Source organism: Sus scrofa, chromosome 3, assembly GCF_054392235.1.
Source record: "Sus scrofa isolate SSC_HxYL_T2T_F1_AM1 chromosome 3, Sscrofa_HxYL_maternal_Yorkshire_Landrace_v2.0, whole genome shotgun sequence".
NCBI lineage: Eukaryota > Metazoa > Chordata > Mammalia > Artiodactyla > Suidae > Sus > Sus scrofa.
The window spans coordinates 118,761,870-118,779,539 of record NC_139385.1 but is presented as its reverse complement, the minus strand read 5'-3'; the positions used below and the strand labels follow the sequence as shown (position 1 = coordinate 118,779,539).

The window sequence follows — 17,670 nt, the reverse complement described above, 5'->3', positions numbered from 1 at the left end:
TAGTTTTTGGGTTGAGTCCTTAGGGTTTTCTATAAAATAGTATCATGTCATTTGCATATAGTGACAATTTTACCTCTTCTCTTCCAATTTGGATACCTTTTATTTCTTTTGTTTGTTTGATTTCTGTGGCTAGGACTTCCAGTTTTATGTTGAATAAAAATGGTGAGAGTGGGCATCCTTGTCTTTTTTCCAGATTTGAATGGGAAGGCTTTTAGCTTTTTTCATTGAATATTCTGTTGGCCGTGAGTTTGTCATAAAAGACTTTTATGGTGTTGAGACATGTTCCCTCTATGCCCACTTTGGTAAGTTTTTAATCATAGTGGATGTTGAAATTTTTCAGAGGCTTTTTCTGCATCTATTGAGATGACCATGTGGTTTTTGACTTTTCTTTTGTTAATGCAGTGTATGACATTGATTGATTTCCATGTGTCAAACCATCCTTGTGAAACGGGGATGACTGCCACTTGGTCATGGTATATGTTCCATTTTTTTATGTGGTGTTGGATTAGGTCAGCTAAAATTTTGTTGAGACTTTTCACATCTATATTAAGGTATTGGCCTATAATTTTCTTTCTGTGGGAGTATCTAGTCTGGTTTTGGTATTAGGGTGATGGTAGCTTCATAGAATGTCTTTGGAAGTGTTCCTTCTTTAATCTTTTGAAAGAGTTTAAGAAGGATTGGTATAAGTTCTTCTTCATGTGTTTGGTAGAATTCATCTATTTTGTCCTGGACTTTTTTTTGTAGGGAGTTTTCAAAATTACATATTCAATTTAATCTCTAGCAATTGATCTATTCAAATTATCTATTTTTTCTTGACTCAATTTTTGTGGGCTGTGTGATTCTAGAAAGTTATCCATTTCTTTTAGTTTATCATATTTGTTGGCTTATAAATTTTCATAATATTTTATTTTCTTTTTTTTGTATTTCTGCAGTATTAGTTGAGATTTTTCCTTCTTCATTTATTATTTTGTTTGAGTTTTCTCTCTTTTCTTCTTGGTGAACCTGGCCAAAGTGTGTCAATTTTCTTCACCCTTTGAAAGAACAACCTCTTGATTTTATTGATTTTTTTTTCCCATTGCCTTTTTAATCTCTACTTTATATCTTTCCTCTCTGATCTTTATGATTTCATTCCTTCTGCTGACTTTAGGTTTTGTTTGTTCTTATTCTAATTCTTTTAGGTTGTATGTTATTTTGTTTATTTGAGATTTTTCTTGTTTTTTGAGGAAGGCCTGTAGCGCTATGAACTTTCCTCTTAAGATTGCTTTGCAGCATCTCATAGGTTTTGTATGGCTGTATATTCATTGTCATTTGTCTCAAGGTATTTTTAATTTCCTTTTTGACTTCCTCATTGACCCATGGTTTTTTTAGTATCATGTTGTTTAGTCTCCATGTAGTCAGTTTTTTTCTCATTTCTTTTCCTGTGGTTGACTTCTAGTTTCATGCCATTGTGGTCAGAGAAAATGCTTGGGATATTTTCTGTACTCTTAAATTTGCTGAGGTTAGTTTTGTGCCCCAATATGTGGTCAGTCCTAGAGGATGTTGCCTATGCACTTGAGAAGAATGTATATTCTGTTTTTTTTTTTTTTAAAGTAATGTCCTGAAAATGTCAATTAAGTCTAACTGTCCTATGGTATCATTTAGGATCTCTGTTGCCTTACTGGTTTTCTGTATAGAAGATCTGTCAATCTCATATCTGTTCATTGATGTGAGTTGTTGTTAAAAGTCTCCTACTATTACTGTATTCCCATCAATTTCTAACATGAAGTTCATCAGTATTTTTTTTTTTTTTTTTTAGATTTTTTTAGGCTTTCTCTCTGCTGTCCTGATTGGGTGATTTCCATTATTCCATCTTCCAAGTCACTTATTCATTTTTCTGCCTTATTTATCTGCTGTTCAACATCTTTAACTCAGTTTTAGTCTCAGCAAATGAATTTTCTAATTTTTTTTGGCTCCTCCTTATAGTTAGTTTCTACTTCCTTTTTAAAGTAATCTGCATTACTGTCGATAGTCATTCTTAATTTCTTTAGTATTTTCATTACCTTATTTTTGAACTTGGTGTCTGTTAGACTGCAGAGGTTTCATCATTTGATTGTTCAGGGGAATTCTCCTCTCCTTTTAACTGTGAATGGTTCCTGTGCTTCTTTGTTTTCTTATATTTTTCTTAATCTGTGAGCTTAAGGAAAACAGTTATCTACCATAGTATTGGAGGGCTATTTATATGTGGGACCATTCCTGGGTAGCTTGTGTGGGTTTACTGTTTTTTTGGTGTGAGGGCTCCTTTTGGTTTGGATGCTTGCTGCCTCTTTCCTTAGTGTGCAGGCCATTTTTCCCTTGATAAGGAGGTGTATGGGTGCCTGGCCTGTGTGAGCTTTCAGGAACATGGGGGGAATGGGAATACCTGCAGGTGGTGCCTAGTTGCAAGGCCCTTGGCAGTGGCAGTGACCCCAGGGAAGGGGTGGCAGTGGGTGGTGCTCCGTTGCAGTGCCCTCTATGGCAGCCACCCCTGGGGTGACTGGGGCAGTAGGAAGTGCCAGGTCATGGGACCCTCAGTGATGTCTGTCCACTCCCACCTCTGGAATCCAAGATGGCTGTGGCAGCTTATACCTGCCCCCAGAGCCCATGCCAGAGGTACCCTACTGAATGAGAGCCCACATGTGCAGAGAGAAAAAAGTTCCTGTGGATATACCACCCCACCCCCTTGCACTCTGCAACAATTGCGTCTTGTTGCTCTGGTGGACCCAGGCTTCTTCCTGCACTCCCTCAGCTGTGGTACACAGCTCCCTAGCCCCCTCAGGCTATTTCCACACAGTCAACCCTAGTCCTTTCCCCAGGACTGACCTCAGCACCTGGCCCCTGCCTTGAGAGTCTTAGGCTGTGGTGCGCCTGGAGGTAGTTCCGATCATCTGTCCTGCTCTCTGTTCTGCACTCGGACCAGCTGACGCACTCTTCTCTGAGGCTTTGAGGCTCCCCCTTCATCCTGGAGGATCTTCCGCAACCCTGCCAGCCTCAGTTAGGAGGTCTCCCAGTTTGCAGATTCCTTTCCTCTTTCATAGCTCCCTCTCAGGAGTGCTGGTCCTGTCCTGATTCCTTTTTTACTTTCTCTCTCTCTTTTTTTCCTCTTTGTTCTACCCAGTTATGTGGAGGTTTTCTTGCCCGTCTTGGAAGTTTTTGTTCTTCTGCCATCCTTGAGTTCATGTTCTATGGGAATCGTTCTACATGTAGCTTTTTTTTTTTTTTTAAATGTTTGTGGGAGAAGATGAGTTTCATGTCTGCTCATCTGCTATGTTGATTCTTTCCCTTCATGGCCTTTTATTCATCCCCAAATAAATAAAAAAACACAGATCTTATTTCTTATTCTTCGTTCCTCTCTCTTGCTCTACCTCCCCTGTGGTTCTAGCGACTTTCTTGCTAGACTTTGGGCTTGGCTATGTGACTTGCTTTGATAAATTGTGGGTGAAATGATAGTGAGCTAGTCAGAAGCCTGGTGTAGTTCCACTCTTTGTTCATGAAAAAACATACCATCTCCTTTGACCTCTACTTTTTTCCTTAGATGACTTTATCAACAGGGCAGAAGACTTAATTTTTGAAACAATCTGGACAAGTCAATTGTTAGTTTATTAGAATAGACAATAGACAATACGGTTTTAATCAGAGAGGATACATATAGGGAAGAAGTCTATTATGGGTGACCTCACCTTCTTGTCAGTGTGGACTAGAAAATGGATAGGCGCTTATTAACTCAGGAAAATCCAATCTGACTGGCCAAACTGCCTTATCTTGGTAGAAGAGCTTTCTCCAACAGGGATGATTTTGATGAAATGAATCAAATCTCTTAATATGTTTGTAAGTTAGAGGGAAGCAGTAAACAACTGTAACAGAAGTGGAATACCAAGTAGGAGCAGAAGCAGCCGGAGAGAAGCTTTTTGTCATGTTAACGTCAGGTATAAGAATGAAGTTCATCAGCCTTTTCTGAAAAAGGCTGCGGTCAGGGTAACATATAATGCGTTGCTAAAAGTACTAAAAGTATTGTGGATTCTTAACATCTTTGCAGCTACTGAAATAGGTCCTAGTCTCCATGATGTCTGGCTTTTATGGATGGCTGTTGCTGGATCCTCTTAGAGCCTGGTTCTCTTTTTGCTGCACACAGCTTCACCATACCGTTCCATCACTTGAGGTCGTGTTCACCCCTCACATTGTGTTGTGGGCAGAGACTCTAGCTAACACATGTTCTATTTGTACCCCTCCCTCTAACAGCTGCATGTCTTGACATCTCAGAACATCAATGATTGCTTTTTAGGGATAGAAACCCCAGCTGCTTTACTTCCCTTCACTCCGTTCTTAGCATTTATTCTTGTCTACCTCCCTTACTTCTAAGAAAGCTTGGACTGGTCTGCTGATAAATAGAGGAGTGTATGGGTCAGTTGCATCATTTCTTCAAGACAATTGGAACATGTCTAGAATTGTTCTGCCTGGCCTGGTTTCAGGAAGGCCTGATCTGTGACTACATTTCTTCTGAGCAGCCATTTGGATTTTTAATAGAATCATTCTCAAGTCAGAGAGTCTTGCTCTCATGGAATGGAGACTGTCCAGTGAGAGTTCCTTAGTGTGGGTAGGAACACTTTCAATAAGACTCCCCAAAGCCCATCATACCTTTTATTCATTCATCACTGTTTTTGGTATGAGTTTTCAGGCAACCACAATGGGGAGTGGGTATAAATTCATATCAGACATGCTTTACCATGTCTTGAATATGAAAAGGTAACAAAATCAGATGCCTCTTTTTTAAGGAGTTTAAAAAAATGTACTTAGTGGAGAAAGTGATTCATAATGTTTCTTGTCAGAGATCCCAGTTTCCAAACCACACCTTAATATACCTCAAGAACATATAATATGTATTTTTAAGAAAGCTGCTTTAGGCATTGTAAATTATACTCTTGTTTCTGAAAATCAGGTAATTAGAAAACTGGGACACAGGCTCATTTGTCTTTTCAAAGAAACCTTGTAGATTCTGTCCTCATCTTTCTCCTCATCTATTTTAACACTTACTGTATGCCAACCACGGCACTAAGTGCTTAATATGCATCAATTCATTATGTTATGTTGTAGTATTGGTAGATTATTTGACTATTTAAAATGTATCCTACATGTTATGCATGTTTGTTAAGAACCAAAAATATAATGAATTAAAAATTGCCAAAATAGGAGTTTCCTTATGGCGCAGTGGGATAAGGATTCAGTGTTGTCACTGAAGTGGCTGGGGTCACTGTGGTGGCATGGGTTTGACCCTGGCCTGGAAACTTCCACATGCCATGGACATGGCCAACCCCCACCTCCCATATCCCCCTAAAACCCCCCAAAAATTTCCAAAATGAATGTCGTTCATTGAAAAGATTTCTACTTTAGCTCTTCTTGTAAATTACTTCTAGGTGAGTACGAAGTCACATTTGAATGTATTTTAAATGTTTATTAACCTTAGTGTATGTAGGACTTTAATGACCACAACACATTTTAAAAATTATCTAAATACAGGGCTTCTGGCAAAAATTGTACAACAAAAAATATCCAGAGTTCCCATTGTGGCTCAGAGGGTTAAGGACCCAGCACAGTCTCCATAGGGTTGCAGGTTCAATCCCTGGCCTCGCTCAGTGGATTAAAGATCTGGCATTGCCATAAGCTGAGGCGTAGGTCACAGATGCAGCTCAGATCCACTGTTGCTGTGGCTGTGGCCTGGGCCTCAGCTGCAGCTCCATTTTGACCCCTAGCCTGAGATCTTCCATGTGCTGCAGGTGAGGTTGTAAAAAGAAAAAAAAAAAAAAGCAAAATAAGCCTTTCTAATCAGTGGATTCCTGTTGTGGTTTGAAATCCTGGTTGGTGCCTTTCAAACAAAATGAAGCAATCAAATCTTATCTGGAAATTATGTAGAAACCAAAGTCCATGGTAGAATTTTACTTGATTCTAGGGTTTTTAGTAATAATTAGAATCCTGAACGCAAACATCTCAAGATGAAAATTTCCCATATTTAGAAGCTCTTTGTGTTTTGCTTTATAATATATCCTGGGGTAAGTGTTGTTATTAGTTTGAGTTTTTCTCACAGTTGCTTTACTAGTTGCTGAACACATGTAATCATGACCTCTTGGATTTGTATAATGTTTAACAGCTTATGAATCACATCCACACAAATTATATCAGACGGCCCCTGCCACAGACTTGTGTGGTAGATGGGCTGAATGGCATTAGTCTGCATGTCTTTTTTTCTACTTGTGATTGAAAGGCTTGGAGGGTGAAGCCAGTGAGTAGTTTTAACATAACCCTATCCTGTTGAACCTGTATTACTTTCTTGGTCAAATAAAAATCTTAACACTTATTCCATAGTACTGTTGTAAGAATGAAGTGAGATGAGGGCTATGATACATAACATCTGCCAAACACATAGTATGTGCTCCATCTATGTTTGTTTTCCTCCTCCATCCTAACCTTCCCATATGTGCACCATCTTTGTTTCTCTCCATCCCAACCTTTCCAAGTGCTTAGTGTCATGTTATTTTCATAGTAACGCTCATTAGAAGTGTAGGAGAGGCATTGGGGTTTTGAGGAAAGAACAAAAACTTATAGCTTCTATAAGTGACCTTGGTCAAGTTTCTGAGGAATTTCTCTGTAGTTTCCTAGTCTGTGAAATGGGTCTGAGTGCAGCTTACGTGAATGTGGTGTGGTTTTGAGCTTTGTAGCTTAGTAAGTACTCGCTTTGTTTCACGAGTCCCATTAATCATGCAGACAGTGCTCTGTGTGTTTTGAAAGATTCTCATACTGTTTGAAAGATCCATACATACTGTTTCTGTATTCTCAGAATCTAGGTGAAAAGAAAAGCAGAGAAGAATAATGTGTCTATGTGTTTACATTATCTACTGCTATGTTACTATGAAACAAATTATTCTCAACCTTAGTGGTTTAGAGCAACAAACATTATCTTAACATTTCTGTGGGTCAGGAATTAGGAATTACCTTAGCTGATTGGTTCTGGCTCAGGATCTTTTATGAAGTTGCAATTTGGATAACAACAAAGGGCAGCAGTCATTTGAAGGCTCGCCTGGGGCTGGAAGATCTGCTTTCACATGGTGATTGGCAGGAGACTTGAGTTCTCTGTCACATGGACCTGTCTGTAGACTTCTCAAGTATTCTCACGCATGGGAGCTGGCTTCCCTGAGACTGAATGATCCAAGAAAGAGCAAGAGAGAAGCGCCTTTTTATGATCTAGTCTCAAAAGTCACAAACTATCACTTATGCTTTATTCTTTAAATATGAGTTGCTAAGACCAGTCCAAGCTCAAGGGGAGGGGAGTTGGATGTCATCTCTTGAAGAAAGACATGGCAAAGAATTTGTGGACACCTTTTAAAACCATCAGTGTTCAGTAGGAGAGGCATTGTGTTGATGAGACTCAAAAGGGAAAAGTTGAAAATGAGTAACCTAAAAAGAATTAGCTGACAGCTGAAAAACTTACCATGTGTAATTACACATTGGTAATTTACTTTTTATTGGCAACTCATCATTTTCAGTTTTATTTATCACATGATACCGGAGCATAGCTAGATATAATGTGATGACTTTGAGAAAAGGGATATTTAGGCTGAAATCTTGCCTAATGATGAGATCTATTGAATTTGGCAGTAATCCCTCAGGGAGAGTAGCTGGGGCCACTTGATGGAGTCATTTAAAAAGTGAGCCAGAGAGAACTTTGTGCTGGGGGGAAAAATTAAATGATAGAATCAGTGTTCTGCTAGCATGGATAGCCCTGATTCTGTAACTCTGAATTACTTTAGAGATTTAAAAATGCCAGTTTCCTTCTGTATATTAATTGCTTCAACAGTGTTTTTCTTTGGTTTGGAGGAGTTTTGAGAGCTGCAAGGATATTCATATGTTCAACATCCTTAGTGCTTCTTAAAATAAAAAGCTTTCAAATTTATAGTATTTTGTTTGCACTGGATTTTCATTGAAGGTGTCTGCCTAGCCTGGCAGCTCCAGTGACTCAGAAGCCTGTCCAGGGTGCAGTATGTTTTTGTTTGCTTCTCTGCCCTGCCTTTTGACTTTTGCCTTCAAAAAGAATTCTAGATTTTGTAAAGTGTAGCGGGTTATTTTCTTCTTTGTATCCACCTTTAGCATAAGATGGAAATTTCCAAGCCCCCTTCTGGAAACAATAGACCCTTGAAGGCATTCACTTCCGTTAATGTTTTGTGACTTCCAGGTATTAGTTTGGAAGAAAAGTCACTTCTCTGCCCTTGGTCCACTTCATTTCCTCTCCCTCCCTTCTTTCCCATGTCACTCCCCTCTTGCCACAGACTCTTTGCCGTTCCCAAAAAGAGAATCACCAGGTGGGATGTGTGTTAAAAATAGCAAAGGAGGGTATGAATACAAACTGTTTTCTTTAGCTTGATTGAGGCCAAGGGAAGGTTGGAGGAAAGGAACATACATAAATAGAAATAGGTGCAAAGAGGCAAGGAAGGTTGTAATGTTTGATCCCGCTTAGGTTGATGAGAATCATGGACAGACGTGGGTAGCTTAGTTGGGTCAAAAGGATGAAAAGTGGAGAGAAAGGAGGACAGGTTTTCTTGGGGGGTGGAGTGGATGGAGGAAACTGCCTGTGATGGAAGCAGGCATTTGAATGAGAATCATTGGGCGGTTCTGCCTGGGTGATGCCTTGGCTGTACATGTGGTTGCCGAAATTGCGGGTAGCTTGGCTGTAGGTAGGAAAGAGTCTTCATTTTCACTGGAGGAGTTTGATTTTGTTGGAAATATTTGTTATAACCACTATATAGACTATATGGAATCCTAATTCTCAAAGTATATGCTAGAGATAATTGGGGATCCTCCTGAGAAATGGCTCCCACTCAATCAAGCTTGTGAATAAGCCATGCAGTTCATTCCTTGGTAAACATGTAGGGCAGTAGATATCTGTCCTTTTAGTCAGACTTGCTTCTCCATGTGCAAACAAATAGATGTTATTTATGGAAATGGTGAGTGATAGACTGATAACAAATGCCTGCATTGACTTCTCTTTGGAAAAACAACAAATGTGGAGATAAATAAAACCTAATTCTGTTCTAAAATTAAGGGACAGAAAATTTGAGTCATGTGAAGTGTATCTGGCCCACTGTTTCTGTAACAGGTCCACACAAACTAGCCAGATGGAATGAGAGTTAGAGATGGAAGACAGGTGAGTGTTTCCCAGCTTGTTCTTTTGATCCAGGGAGAGTGGTGAAGTCTTCTTGTCACTTGCTCTTAAGCCTCTTCCACTGCCCTGGCCACGGTGTGGCATCTAGAGAGTTGTGCAGCTGTGAAGGTTGACAGACTCTTTGAAGGAAGCAGAGTCTTTTCACATGAAAAAGTGCATCTTTTCGATGGTATTTATTCCTGGGGAGACAAATGGTTAGAGCAACATCTTGAACCTTAATGCCCAAAAATTCCTCTAAAAATCCCTGGGCAAACTCATTTAACCCTTCCCAAGTATGGTGGCCATGATTGTCGGGATTCTAAATCGAGGCAATGAATGACACTCTCAGTTCAGAACTGAGAAAACGGGTAAATTGTGCTTCCTCCCATTCTTTGTTTTTCTTACTTTTAAAGTTAGGAACTTAAGTCTTGGGTTTCTTCAACTCTGCAGTCATAACATCTCAAAATACCACTGTTCATCCTGGAGGAGATAATTCTCTAGTATTTAGGGTTAGGAGCAGAGGAGAGATTGACTCATATTCTAGACAATTTTTTTTTTTAAGTCATGTTGACGAAAACTCCATGGGACAATGGCTTGCTGCAGTGGTACGACACTAGAACTGAGGGGTGTACCCCATGAAATATGCCTGGGCAGTTGAATGCCCTCTGGGTCTATGATGTTAAAGAAAAATATTTTACAAAAAAGGTCAGAATATGAAAATGTCAGAGAGCCATTGGTTTGTTTTGCTAGTTCTCTACTTTTATTACCAACTATATTTTCTTTCCCCAAATATTCTGGGTCAGATCCTGCTGGGTGAGTAAACTACTTGTTGGGTAAAAGTTAGATGCTTTTGACTGTAAAATATATTATACCTTCAAACTTATTTGATTTTGTTCCAGGGATAAAAAATAGGACCTTTTATTATATTTCTAGAGAAGAGAATTTCAGTTTTGTATTTAAAGAGGGAAAACTCCAAGGAGAAAAAAGAAAGGTTAAAACAATCTCATATTCTCAAGGTGTGCTTTTTAAAGTCTTCCTGGAGGTGGTGGAGTCTGGCTGGCAGGGCAAGATTGAAGGTGAGAAAATATGTGATTCTAGGTGAAAATTTTAGTCCTTAAATCTCAAGTCAAGCCAAAACAAAGATTAAATGAGTGAAATGGGAAATGAGACCTGACTCCTAAAAGAAGTGGAAATTTGGGATGACATCTACCGTCTTTATTGCTGGACCTCTGGTTAGTCCCTCTGCCAGTCTCCCTGAGCTGGGAACCAAAATGGATTTCTCTTTTGGGGTGGATTTTATGGCTTAGTGGCAATTCACATCAGACTCAAAAAACCTGGGTAATAGTGTTTTTAATTTCCTAGTTGTTCTTAGCCTAACAAAGGGAATGAATACTAAGTAAATCAGAAATATATTCAAACACTAAACTCCTGAGACATCATAAATTTTATTTATAAAATTAGTGGAAGTTTCCATTATGTGTCAATTTAATTTTTTGCATCATGTGTTGTGAAATTTTGGGAGCATATAATTGCCTGTTTTTCTTTTGAAAAAGTGCTTGAGAAATTTCTGTTTCCTGTTTATTCAGTTATTCAATCATTGGCATGTTTAATTGAAAATTTTTACTTTATGTCATTGGCCATTTTTTGGTAATGTTTTAATGATTTGGGAGAAAATATGTTTTGTAATGATTGCAGGGTTTCCTGAATAACAACTTGTGCTTTTCCTTGATCTGAAACTTTTATGACTAAAATGTTTCTCTCGGACAAATATAGCATAAAATAAATGTTTTGAGGCTAAAGTTTTCATAGAAGTATTTTTTAAAATTACCAATAGCTATCCCATCAATAAATAATATTATTTATTATTATTATTATATTATTTATTAGAAATATTATTTCTTTAGTTCCCCAAAGAATGATTTGCTATTTCTTGAGCACTTGCTATGAGACACATGTTGGCTAAATAGTAGTGACCAGACACATTCCTGCCCTCATGGAGTCTGTGTTTTCACGATGACAATCAAACACTGAATCTACAAAGTGTACTAGTATTAAGTAGGAGATGCAAAACAGGGCACAGGAAATTGGTACTGTGTGTGGATTGCTGCACTTTTATGTAGGTAGTCAGGAAAAACTTCCTGATCGTGTGATATTCTGGAAAAGTCTTGAAGGTGAAGGGAGTAAGCCGTGTATCTCTGGGGAAGAGTATTCTAGGCGGAGGGAACCAGAAGTTCCCTGAGATAGGAAGGTGCCAGTATCTGAGCAATAGCAAGGAAGCCAAAGTGAGTGGGTGGGAAGATGTGTAAGAGACGTGGTCTGGGAGCTCACAACTTGTGGAAAACACCAGGAGGCCACTGGTTTGTATTCTGATTGGGATGGGAAGCCACTGAAGAGGGAAGCGCTAGGGTCTGAGTGCCATACATTAAAGGATACACCGAATGTTGTATGGAGGAAAGACTGTGTGAGGGCAAAGTTGGAGGCAGGAAGTCCACCTGGAAGCCTGTTGAAATAATCCAGACAGAAGATGATATTGGATTGCATCAGAATGTTTGCCATGAGGGTGGTGAGAAGTTGTCCCCTCTGGAAATAAAATGAACAAGATTTGCATGTTGTATGGAGTCTCAGATGACCAAAATAAAAAAAGGGTCAAGAATAGGCTTAGCATTTTCAGAGATGGGGGGAGACTTGAAAAGGAACAGGTTGCTGTGAGTACAGGGAGGAATCAGAGCCTAATTTTGAATGTTTTGCTTTGGATGTCCCCTAGAACTTAGATACCTTCCTAGCAAAGTCCTGTAAGCAGCCAGACAGTTGCATTCTTGGATATACACACATCCCTAGTACCCATATGCACGTTTCTGAGGTAGGAGGGTCCAGGCTAGAGTTAAACATTTTCTTTATAGAACTCTGTAGATGGTATCTAAATCAATGAGCTAGGATAGGATGCTAGCACCTGGAAAGTCAGTGTAGAAGGGAAAAGGCTACAAAGATTGAGCTCTGGGGCCTTCCCCTGACAGGGTCATGAAGCGCAGCGGCCAGCAAGATAGGAGAGAACCATGAGAGAATGAGATCACCTAGAAGCCAGATGAAGAAAGTGTATCATGAAACGGAGGGGTTCTTCTGTGTCAGACAGGCTTGAACGTTTGAGTAGTGAGGTACCAGAGAATCTGCCGTTGGATTTGGCAACTTGGAGGCCAGCGGTGACCTTCACAAGGGCAGTTTTGGTGAAGTGTTGGCTAAAGCTTGACTGGCAGGTTCAAGGGAGCATGGGAGGGGAGGTAGTGGAGGCAGCCAGTAGAGCAGCGCTTTTGAGGAGTTGTGCTGTAAGGGGAGCTGGGAAGTAGAGCTGTATCTGCAAGAGTCCAGTGGGACCACGAGAGGAGAGGACTTCTCGACAGATGGGACATGTAGAGCAGGTTTGCCCACTGATGGGAAGGGAGGGGGAGGACGTCTTGGGGAGAGAGAGGAAGGCGGATCCATTGCTTTAGTGGAAGGCTTGCCCTTAGGGAGGACCACCTCCTTCATCGTGAGGAAGGCAGGTCAACTCTAGACTCAGGTACCTTGGTGGTCCTATTGTTGTAGCTTCTGTTTTTCTCCATGAAATAATCAGTGAAGTCATACTTGAGTGGGGGGTGTGTGTGAGAGAGAGAGAGAAAGTTAATTGGCTGCATTTTTGCCAAATGAATATTTTAGAGGCTGTATTAACATTTTGAAACATGGTAAATGTTTAATACCCGGTTTTTGATGAGACATAAGCAATTCTTCAAGAAACGCAGAATATATCCAGAAATGTATTTTGGGTCGTAGATGATTTAATAGACTCTCCTCCCTTGCCTCTCTCTAGGTCCGTCTTCTTATATGTATAACAATGCCAGGAAGTCATCTATGTATCTGTAAGAGATGAGTGACTGATACACAGTTTACTTCAGTGCATATTAAGGGAGCATTGGAAGGAAGAGGGCTCACGAATGTTTTCGTTTATATCACCTGTGCAGCAACTGTTTGTCTCTCTTCCTCTTCATGTAGTCAGTTCCGTGTGGAGAAACTCTAGGAGATGGTGCTGGAATGTAACCCTAGATTCTTATCTGAGGAAGTGCCCATAGCAGAACCAGAGATCTGAGTTTCCATCTTAGAGAATTTTCCATGACTGAGTGAATTTGATGAAGTAATAGACTTAATACTAATTTCTATTCCACAGCCCCTTTCTTAAGGAATGGAATATTCTGTGGGCATTATTTTAATAGCTCATGAGGAGTTAATAAGCAAGCCTGGAGCGCTGAACAAGCAAGTCCTGCTATTCGAAGCATTTTTTCATACTTTCATGATTTGTCCTTCAAAGAATTCTTGGCCTTTGGGCAGGCCATGGATGCAAAGTGGGAGAATGAGCTGTTAGCTCAGTTTCTCTCCCACATGACCTGTTTATTGACTCAGCTCTGGAGCCTGTTTAAACAGACCCCAGTCAACAGGGCAGGATGATAGCCTTTAACCGCAGAGAGGCTGCTTCTCTTTCCCAGAGGATATCATCTGTGCCCTTGGCGCCCTTGTCAAGTCGGGTGAAGGCTGCTGTGCTGCCGCAGCATTCTGGTTGAATGCGGAGGAGAGCCTGTTCATGACCTCTGATGTGAGCCTTGAACTTGTATTTATTTCTTCGGCTGCCTTTGCTTTTGGTCACATTCTAGTTTAATGACTGAATGACGGCAGCTGTGCACTTTTCTATACCGAAAGTCCATTTGTCAAGAACAGTGTCCACATTTTTGAATTTTGCTCTGTTGTTAACAGTTGGGGAGCAGAAATGAAAGTTTTTAATACTGGGGAGGGGATCAGCCTCCCTTCCATCCCATTTGACATTCACTCTGCATATCTGTGGTTTGTTTTAACCCATGTGCCAGTGCCTCTTCTTGGAGGCATGAATGCACACAGGCTCTGGCCGAAGCTGCAGACAGGATGTTGACTCTTAAATGTCTTGACCGACTGACTAGGAGGCCCAGTGGAGGTGCTGCATTGCTCCAGGCAATTTCTTTCAAGCCAAGGACTCGAAAACCCAAGGTTTGAAAGTGCTTGCTTAAGATGTCTTGGGCTGATTTACCTAATGGGGTTCTAAAAATGACATGTTTGAGTCAGAGGGACCAAGAGTGCAAGCTGTGCCAACAGTTGCCCTGTAACTCCTGACTGGTCCGACTTGCATGTCTCAGATTTATAATTCTTCATCAGCCATGGGTGCAGTCAGGGATGATCTTCTCCCACGGGTTTGACCTGTGGAATTCACTGTCTCTACTGGTGCAGCGAGGCTCTTAGACCAGAATGACGGTCAGCATCCTGAGTGCCCATCTCTGTGGGATGTTCAGTCATCCTTTGAGTTGCTTTGTTTATTCCACATTTATCTGGTTACCAACTTTATGGAAGGCACTAAGGGTCCTTAGGTTTGAATTTAATCAAGGCATTCGAGGAAGAGGCCTTCTAAAGACCAAATGGCCTCTGTAGGAAAGGCCTCTGAATGCCCACTGAACTCTCAAGAGATCAATAGTGTTGCCTTTAGCTTGTTACAGGTGAGGAATTTGTCACTCAGAGCGGTATCTCTTTCTTTTGTGAGCTTTACAACTTAAACTCTTTGCATGGTACCCTGGGTATGTGGAAATGATTTTCAAGGAGTGGACACAGGAGAGACTATTTTCAAAGGCATTGAATGTTTATGGAGATCCTCAGAGAGCTATGGATAACTGTTTAGTGTCAAATAGTTGAGTTTTTCAATACTGATTTCAAGATTGATGTGGAAAACTAAAACTAATTATCATGAAGAAATAAATGTTTCCTGGAGACACAAGAGGACCAGCTGAGGGTACAAGTGTCTGTTTTAGAATTAGGTTACTTAATAGCAGCATGCTTGTTAAGACACAAGGGTGGGGAGGGGAAAAGACCAGATAAAATGTATCTTCTGCTTCCAAGAAGATGTGAATATTATAAAAATCGGAATTTGGTCATATGAAACTGTCTCCGCCATTTGAACATTCAGAGGATTCCAGGCCAAAAGCTTTTTTTTTTTTTTTTTTTTTTTTTTTTTTTTTTCTTGGACAAAGAAGCATACTGGGTTTTTAAAAACAATAGTCCGGGAGACTGTCAAGTGCCTATAAAGTGACTACAGTAGCGGGAAGGTGAAATGGGAATAATGATTAACTGCTTGCTTTCTTTGGATGTCTCAGTTGGCCTAAGTGAGCGTAATTTAGGTGACAGTATGAGCATCTGCATGGCAGCTGCTGGTACCACGAGGTAATGCCAGAGAAGACAGAAGAGCTGGCACACCACTTCCAACTTCATTATTGTACCCCGAGCCAGAAAAAATATAAGTTTATATTCTTTTGAAGTGGGGCGATGTTGTCTCTTTTTTTCCTTGGGCTTCACACACTTAAAACAAAGTGTTCTCAGGACATTTGTAAGCTTGGTCTGACAACTTAGAGTAAGCTGATTTTTTTTTTCTTCTACTGTAAAAAAAAAAAATCAAACTAGGTAAATTTCATCTGATTTTAGAGTCAACGTTCTGTCATAGTTTTTAGAATTTCCAAGGCAGAGTCCCAGAAAAAATGTAAATGTCCTGAAAACATTTAAAGCACTGGTTTGAAAGCTCTGTTTCTTTAAATAAAGCTTTATTGGAACATAGCCATGCACATTCACTGCTGTGCTGTTTTTGCCATTTGGCTTTCCTGCTACCACAGCGGAGTTTGAATAGTTGCAACAGAGTCCTTTAGGCCGACAGCTCTAAAATATTTAGTTTTTGGCTCTTTGTAGTACAAGTTTCTGGACACCATCTTGCAAGGGGCTGGAGGACCAGGTTGGTTGCTAGGATAGCTCCCCACCTCAAAGTGTGGGTCCGCCTGTCCTGTGTTAGAACCTCTGGTGAGTGAAGAACAGCCTTAGAAAAACATTCGAAAAGAACTTGAGATATGTCTCCTCCAAAATCATTTTCCTTGAAGTGAGAGGACCAACCCAAGCAGATCTCTTCAGGTCCCTTTTTATAATCAGCTTTCTTGGCTTACGCTGTAACAGTGTCTTTGAGGAGCTGAAGGGCCGTCACCTGGTAGAGGTGTTGGCGTGTGAGATTGTGGGGAACTGAATGAGGATTAATGGGCGCAACCGACTGTGAGGACTTGACTTCAGCTCGAGAAAGAAGAGCACCTCCTAAGAACTTCCCATAACTAGAATGTGCTCTATTGGGGAGTTCCCGTCGTGGCGCAGTGGTTAACGAATCCGACTAGGAACCATGAGGTTGCGGGTTCGGTCCCTGCCCTTGCTCAGTGGGTTAAGGATCCGGCGTTGCCGTGAGCTGTGGTGTAGGTTGTAGACGCGGCTCAGATCCCGCGTTGCTGTGGCTCTGGCGTAAGCCGGTGGCTACAGCTCCGATTCGACCCCTCGCCTGGGAACCTCCATATGCTGTGGGAGCGGCCCAAGAAATAGCAACAACAACAACAACAACAACAAAAAGAATGTGCTCTATTGGGTAATGAATTTCCTTTCACTAGAGATGTTCAAATAAAGGTTGTCAGAAAACCTTTGAAGTCCCATTCCAACCTTGAAGTTCTAATGGCTCCTTTGGTTAAGGTTTTTGTCTCCAAGCTCAGATCTGACCACATTTTATTTTGTTGAAGGCCTATAGAGGCTTCTTGGATGATATTCTGAAAATGCAATCCTGGTCAAACCAAAGCAGTGGAAAGGTGGAGAATCTCTTCTGAGGGGCAGAGGATGGCAGAAGGCAGGCCTACCCAAAGGCAGGCTTTCCTTTGGCTGCTGCAGTAACACAGTGACAACAGGAAGGGCCCTGCTTCCCACCAGCCTTAAAGCTTCAAAGGTGAATCAGCTCTCTGCTGCTCTCCTGAGCTGCCGCTACCGTCTTTGCTTTCTGCCAGACTCCTGGGAGGTGGAAGGACCTGGCTCGGGGGCATCTCACAAATGCGGATGTCAAAATAGGATGTCTGTATTGCATGTTGCCGGAGTTCATAATGGGGCCTGGCCGCAAGTAGCAATTCTGGGTGAAGCCATCCCTTCTCTGTGCAGCTCTGTTGTTACTGCACAGAAGCAGTCGCAGACAATACGTAAATGCACAAGTGGCTGTGTTCCAATAAAACTTTATTTACAAAAGCAGGCAGTGGGCCAGCTTTGAGCCTGGGGCCATAGCTTGCTGGGTCCTGATAAACACTGAAAGTTAAAACTGGCTGGGAAACAGCAGTGCTGATTCTCTCATATCTTGGGGACAAGGTGAAATGACATGTCCAGAGTCCCACCGTGGTGCAGGATTACCACCCAGAATCTGACTTGTGGATGACTGCCCACTTTGTGATACTGTCCTGCCTCTGCTGTGTAACAGGTGATGGCATCTGGTTTTGAAAAGAGGGCCGTGTGAATGAAAGAAATAACTGCTTTAGGTGGCTCATGAAGAGCCACAGTGAGAGCTCCAGGATGGCATTTTCATGGTGGCAACCCCC

At 41.1% G+C, this 17,670-nt stretch overlaps 1 protein-coding gene across 50 annotated transcripts in view; it reads left to right on the top strand.

Moving 5' to 3' along the window:
• Window positions 1–17,670, top strand: part of LTBP1 (latent transforming growth factor beta binding protein 1) — a 523,079-nt gene that overhangs the window by 253,516 nt on the left and 251,893 nt on the right. The window lies entirely within an intron of this gene.